A 6,625-nucleotide genomic window follows, 5' to 3' on the forward strand; every position below is an offset into this window, starting at 1 on the left:
CTGCATGGTAAATCCCCCCCACTGCCTCTCATCAATGTGATGAAGTCCTTAGACTTCATGTAGATATGTAAAACTATGGAAAATAGCAAACTCTATCAAAATGAAGAATGTCTGACCTGAGAATACCAAAGAGTCCCACTGGACCTAGAAAATGCTTAGAGAGACCTTTATTGGACATGGAAAATTGAATTCATGGATACTCATCCTGTGGATATGGGGGTTGTACAGGATGCTGTATCCTACTTAAAATCAGACTATGTGTCTTGGATTGCTCATTTAACGTGCTAGGAAGCAGACACATTAGTGTGACTTATGGAATCCCAGGGCAGATGGTGAATTCTGTGAATACAGGTCAGTGGATCCAGTTTGAGTTGTGATCGTTGTCCTCATATCCTGTCCTCCAGGTTTTCGTCAAAGGGATTTTAGCATATACAGTAGGTACTTGGTTGTGATATCATTTATTAGTGGCTCAGTTCAATATGGGTAGAAATTAAATTAAAATATTAAAGCAATTGATCCCTCCTCACAATTTCTGGAGCTCCAAAATGCTGAGGGTTTTATAGATTTCAGGCTGATTATAAATAACATCTGCATTTAATTGGATGTAGACATGTTGCTGTTCCCTAGATGGCATTCTTAATGTTCTTACAATTCAGTCTGAAATGAGATTTTAGATCTTTATGTATGCATTTTCTTTATATAAAAAGTAATACTTTAACAAAATGCATGCAAGTAATTCCTATTAAAAGTGTAAAGTACTGTAGATTAAACTTTCCTAGACTTCTGTGGTACTGCCATTTTAGAATTAGAATTTTAGAATTTAGAATCTCTGACCAATAGTAGAAAGCATCTGGAGGGCACTGGGCCAGAGAAAATGATTAAAGAATCATAGACTTGGAAGAGACTGCAAGGGCCATTCAATCTAAGCCCCTGCCATGCAGGATCACACAATCAAAGCACTGCCAACAGATGGCCATTCAATCTCTGAAAACTTTTAAAGATAGAGACCCCACCATATTTCAAAGGAGTGCAATCCACTGTCAAACAGTTCTTCACATCTGAAAAGTTTTCCTAATGGTTAGGTGGAATATCTTTTTCTGTAATTTGAATCTATTGCTGTGTGCCCTAGTCTCTAGAGCAACAGAAAACAAATTTGGTCCATCTTCAATATGACATCCTTTCAGGTATTTAAACATGGCTATCATGTCACGAAGTGGATTTTAGTAACGCTTAGAAATAAACATATTTTCATATCTCTGATGTAGGTAGCAACCCTGAGCTAAATCAAATAGGAGTGACCTGGTACAAAGCAACCTCCTTAAATGTTCTGCTTCAGTATCATCATATATATAAGCAATTCTCTTGTGCGTCAAATTAAAACTAGGGCCCGGTATCAGAAAACAGAGACCGGTAAATTGGGACCATTGGAGCAGACACTTTAGTCTCAGTGCAATGCACAATGCTCTCATTTCTGATACCTACTGAGTACTCACAGCAAAGTCCCGCCAATGCAGGACTAAGGGTAGCAGCATTTAGATTAGAAAGTGTGACTTGTCACAGACATGAACAGCTTATTTTCCAAAATTAACAACTAACCTTGTGGTGATGGTGGCAGTGGGGCGGAGGCACTATTGTGTCCGTGCTGATGGATGCCTTATTTATGTGCACTGTTGTTTTATGTAAATCTAACTACAGCCTTAATGGTGTGGTGCCAATTTGATTTACACTGTGAAAGGGACTATGTGGGAGTATGCCAGTGTTAAAAACTTTCTGGTAACTAACAGCAGGTTGCCTTCTGTTTCCAGCATTAGCATTTGAGTTCACTGCGGCTGAACTCAATTTGTATCAGTGGAGATTTATATCAAGCAGTGGGAAGGCAGGTCATATCCTACCGCTGTCTTGCAGAATTAGCATCAAGAACCTAGACCATTACAGCAACAAATAAAACGTAGTTAGAGGAATAATTCATGTTCTATCAACCCTTGTAATGGTTATTCTATTTCTACTGTGTCTCCTAGATCTATTACTTTCGTTTGCAGAGAAAAATCAATCCCTCCAAATTCTTTCATTATAACTTTCTTTCTTTGTGAAGAGTTTGGATCAAGAAACTTTATAGTTTTTAGAAGCTTGCCTTTAAAGTTTAATGAGCACAAATGAAACACAATTTATATATCACCTTATAATACATGTTGTCAGTCTTTACATACAGGTGATTGGCACTTTTCTCTTTCTGTTCAACAGCTCATCAACTGGAGTTATTCACAAATCAAGATTTCATAGCCTCTATTTCACATTGCTTTGTCTAATGAAGTGGGCTCCATTCTATGAACGCTTATGATTAATAAAATATGTCAGCCTTTACATACTCTCCAACATTTCACAGATGAAAACTGAGATATGTGTCCAAGCTGGGATATGTGTCCAGCAAAACATATTATTGAGAAAAACATTCAAGTAGGATTGACTGCAGCAGAACACTTTTCCCTCAGTCTACAGGGAAGGTTGAGCTTGTGCCTTTTTCACTCCCCACCATTGAGTTAATAATACTGCAAACTACATCTGTACTTTGAACTCATTTTGCAGTGAATGAAGTAAGCCAGAGTCAAAGGAAGAAAATGGATGGATGAGAGAGAAACTGAGACATTTTTACAGCAGCTGAAAAAGCGAGACAAGAAAGGATTAATTGGCATCATCCATGCCAAACTGGGATGTTGAAGGTTATAATAGACAAATATGGCTATTCCACCAGGTCCATTTTATACATGTTCTTTTGTTTGGACTCTGTCCTTCTTCCCCTTTAGTGCAGCATTTTAAATGTCTCTTTACTAAATATTTTCCTCTGACTAACCCAGAATTGTTTACTTTCACCTATGGTTCTACCTATAGAATTACATACTATTTGATGGCCATGCAATATAGTTATGTTATGCAGTACCTGTGTGACAGTTCTTAGTGTGAGTAACACAATGCATTTAAGGCTGCAGTCCTATCCCTAGTCAAAAGTGAACTGAGGAGACTTCAGATGCTAGCAAAATCAGATAGATGCTAGTGATACGATGGTTGTAGTATCACTCCTGATAGCATTAGGGTTTAGGGTGTGCAATTTGGCTAAACCCTGTACCATTTTCAGTGTCCAGATTTTGGTGGGCCCCCAATATGTTTTTTGGGAGCCTTCTGAATTCTGGCAGGCAATATTCCGTTTTTCAATCCGGCAGCTGAAAGACCTGTGAAGATCCAGACCATTGGTGGTAATGGGGGAACTTCCCATGCTTCCCTTTCCTTCATTTCCCCCCTTCTTATATTTCAACTAGACTTGGGTTCAATTACATCTTCACATGGGGCTAAAATCAGCGGCATGCACCGGTTTAGGCCAGGTCACCCATGGAGCCTGCGGGCTCCCATCAAACAACACTGGCGTGGCACCATGGATGAAGGAGGGTGGAGTTGACGATGCCGCCACCACAGCAACATGGGAGGCTTCCCGCATTGCCACTGGAATCCATGGGGGAAGCCGTCGTGCTCCACACTTCCCCCCATGGGATCAGCTGTAAGAGGAGATCAGTGATGCAGGGCTGGGGCACCGGGTTCCCCATGTCCCCTGACGAAGTTTAGTGACTTCAGAGGTTGTGTGACAAGGTGGTAAGGCATCAGACATAAGATCACCCTTTCAGTGATCTTTTCCCATTATATCCTTGAGTAAGACTGGATTTAAGGCATGAGACTTAAGAAACCACCCTTTGTGGCATCGTTTCTCCTCAACACCATTTCAATGAAGCTGAGTTAAGGCACCCTTTTTAAAAACTTATTTCGGTCGGAGCCACACCGCCTGAAGGAGCATTAGCTAGCTAGCTATATATATATATATTCCTCATTTTATGGTGGCTTTAGAAATGGTAAGATACCTCTACCCCACATTTGAAGCTTGCATCGAGAAGGGCACCATCAGTGACAGTTTCTTAAGTGCGTGGAAAGTAAACACTTCTTTATTGCTATTTGAGTCAAAAGGCAAGGTAAGAGATGCAGAGCTGTGAGCAGCATTTAGATCACTAGCGGACCGGAGCACGATTTGTCTTTCTCAGAAGTCTGCTCACAACAGAAAAGTGGAGGTCCAGATTGACTAAAAGACACTTCATGGCTTTCTTTTGTTCTGATTGGCTCAACAGATAGGGTTCACAAGGAAACCCCCATGCGGCCATGCGGCTGCCTCTCTGTTCTCCATGTGCAGCCAAATGAAACTGAAAGAAGCCATAGTCAGCAGTCACGTGGTCTGTTGCGGCTAGAAAAAAATGGTGGTGGCACCTGTGCAGTTACAGCTGGCCAGAAGAGCCAAAAGAACCAGAGTCCATTTTTAAAAACAGATCTGTACACAGCCCTAATTGTGTTCCAGTGGTTGCATTACTTTGGCAAAGCAGGAAATAGGTGTGTGGGGGCATACAATAGACATAACACATGCTTATCCTCTTGATTTCCCAGCATGTCCTAGACCCAGCATGACTTTATGCTAAATTTGAGACCAGTAAAGTAAACTTCTTTTCAGATATAGAAATGTACACCCCAAGAAATACAGAAATATGGAAATCCACTGGGTCTTTTGCCAGACCCACTCTCTCAGCTTTAAAGGAAGGCAGTGGGAAACCTTTATTGAGTAAATCTTGCCCTATGATAGGTTCACCATCAGTCAGAATCCATTTGAAAACACACAAGAACAACAACAACAACAACAACAACAACAACAAAACCAACAACATACTAGAATCACATAGAAAATAGGATTAACATATGTCATAAACAAGAGATGCAGTATGCTCATAAAAGTATGCAATTAGTCAGTAAATTTTAGCTCTCTTTTTAAATGCCTGTATGGTTGTTCTCTTACTGTGCTATACTAGTTTTTTTGGCTTTTAAATCAATGTTTTAAATAGTTTCAATTCTGCCGATAGTACACAATATACATTCCCAAGGAGATTACGCTGGTTGACAATATTAACTGACCCGAACAAACCACTGAAACATAAGGAAATTATTGGACTTTTCCTTGCTTCAGCTAGAGCTAAAATTGCCCAGCAACAAAAAACAAATTAAATGGGTTCAGTCAGTGAAATAGGTTAAATAGAATTTGGACAACAGCCCTATTAGAAAAAATGATAAGTAAATTGAGATATTTGAAAGGAGAGGAACCTATGGACAACTTGGATGATATTTGGTTCCCCTTCAATTCATTTGTAAATAACAAAAATTCTTTATATTGTCTGCCAAAAACATTGTCTAAAATTCTGGAAATATATTTTAGCTGATTCTTATGTCTTTTTCTATATAGTGAAAAATACATAAGAGGAAAAGTAATGCAATATTTGTGAACCGTAAGAGCAGTTGCTTGTACCATGTGTTATGCAGTTATGATTTCTGATTTTATTTCTTCTCCGTTTGTATTTATACAGAGAACAGCACTGCTTTATGAATTAAATTTTGTTTTTTGATGGTTATTTTTTCATTCCATGATTTTATTTTTTTGTAATGTGTGTGTATAGTTAAATAACAACAACAACAATAATAATACCAATAATATAATAAAAGTCATTTTTGTATGTATTTATGCATCTATGTCTGTATGGACGGTATTTTCCAAGATGGCTCCCACTTCCAGAGAGCACTGTCACTCCTGCCAACAATGGATCCGGACCAAAATTGACAGACCCTGCATGACCAACAGAAAATAATGAAGGGGTGGGGGTAGGGGGGATTGAGCATGAATTTTTGGAGTTAAAGTTTGCCTCACATCCCCACTGAAAGTCCAACACGTGAGGACTTAAAGTTACATACTTTTCAAGGCTGTACTCTCATCCAAGAAAACCTCCCCTCTCCTTGACAACTGGAAAAGTAGAGCCAAGCTCTAAGACTGAGTGGCAGGCCCTGAGCTCCGGGCTCAGTTTAGACTGGGCCTAAGTTTGGTTGATGGATCTTGACCAAACTTGGCACACATACTGATCGTGACCAACTTTAAATATTGGTGGAGTTTTTTGGGGGGAGGGGGGCAATGACAAAGGATGATAGAGAGTTCAACCACAGTTGAAGTGCAGTCTGAACCCAATTGACGGTGGATCTGGCCCAAACTTGGCAAACATACTCAACATGCCCAAATTTGAATATTGGTGGGGCTTGGAGGGAATTGACCTTGGAGGTTGGGAGTTATAGTTCCCCCACATCCAGAGAGCACTTTGAACCCAACCAATGATGGATCTGGACAACACTTGGAATACATACCCAACATGACCAACTTTAAGTACTGGTGGGGTTTTGTCACGCCCTGGTAGCGAAGCACTAAGAACCAACACACGGAGGCCAATAATAATCTAATATCTTTATTAAAGGAATATTATAGTAAGATAAAAACAAGTAGGAAATGCAGTTCAGCAATAGACCTTTCAGGGAAGGTCAAATGTAGTCCAGAAATATATTGTTCAGTATATAATATTAGAGTTCAAAGTTGTAATTCCAAAACCGAAACACTCAACTTCCAAGCAGTTAGAGTGGGGAAAACGTCCAAAAGTTTTACTAGAGTTCAAAGTAAGTCCAAGGCAGGAACTGGAGACAAGACTGGGTACTTGGCACAAGATGCAAGGCTAGA

The sequence above is a fragment of the Anolis carolinensis genome, chromosome 5 (genome assembly GCF_035594765.1).
Source record: "Anolis carolinensis isolate JA03-04 chromosome 5, rAnoCar3.1.pri, whole genome shotgun sequence".
Classification (NCBI taxonomy): Eukaryota; Metazoa; Chordata; class Lepidosauria; order Squamata; family Dactyloidae; genus Anolis; species Anolis carolinensis.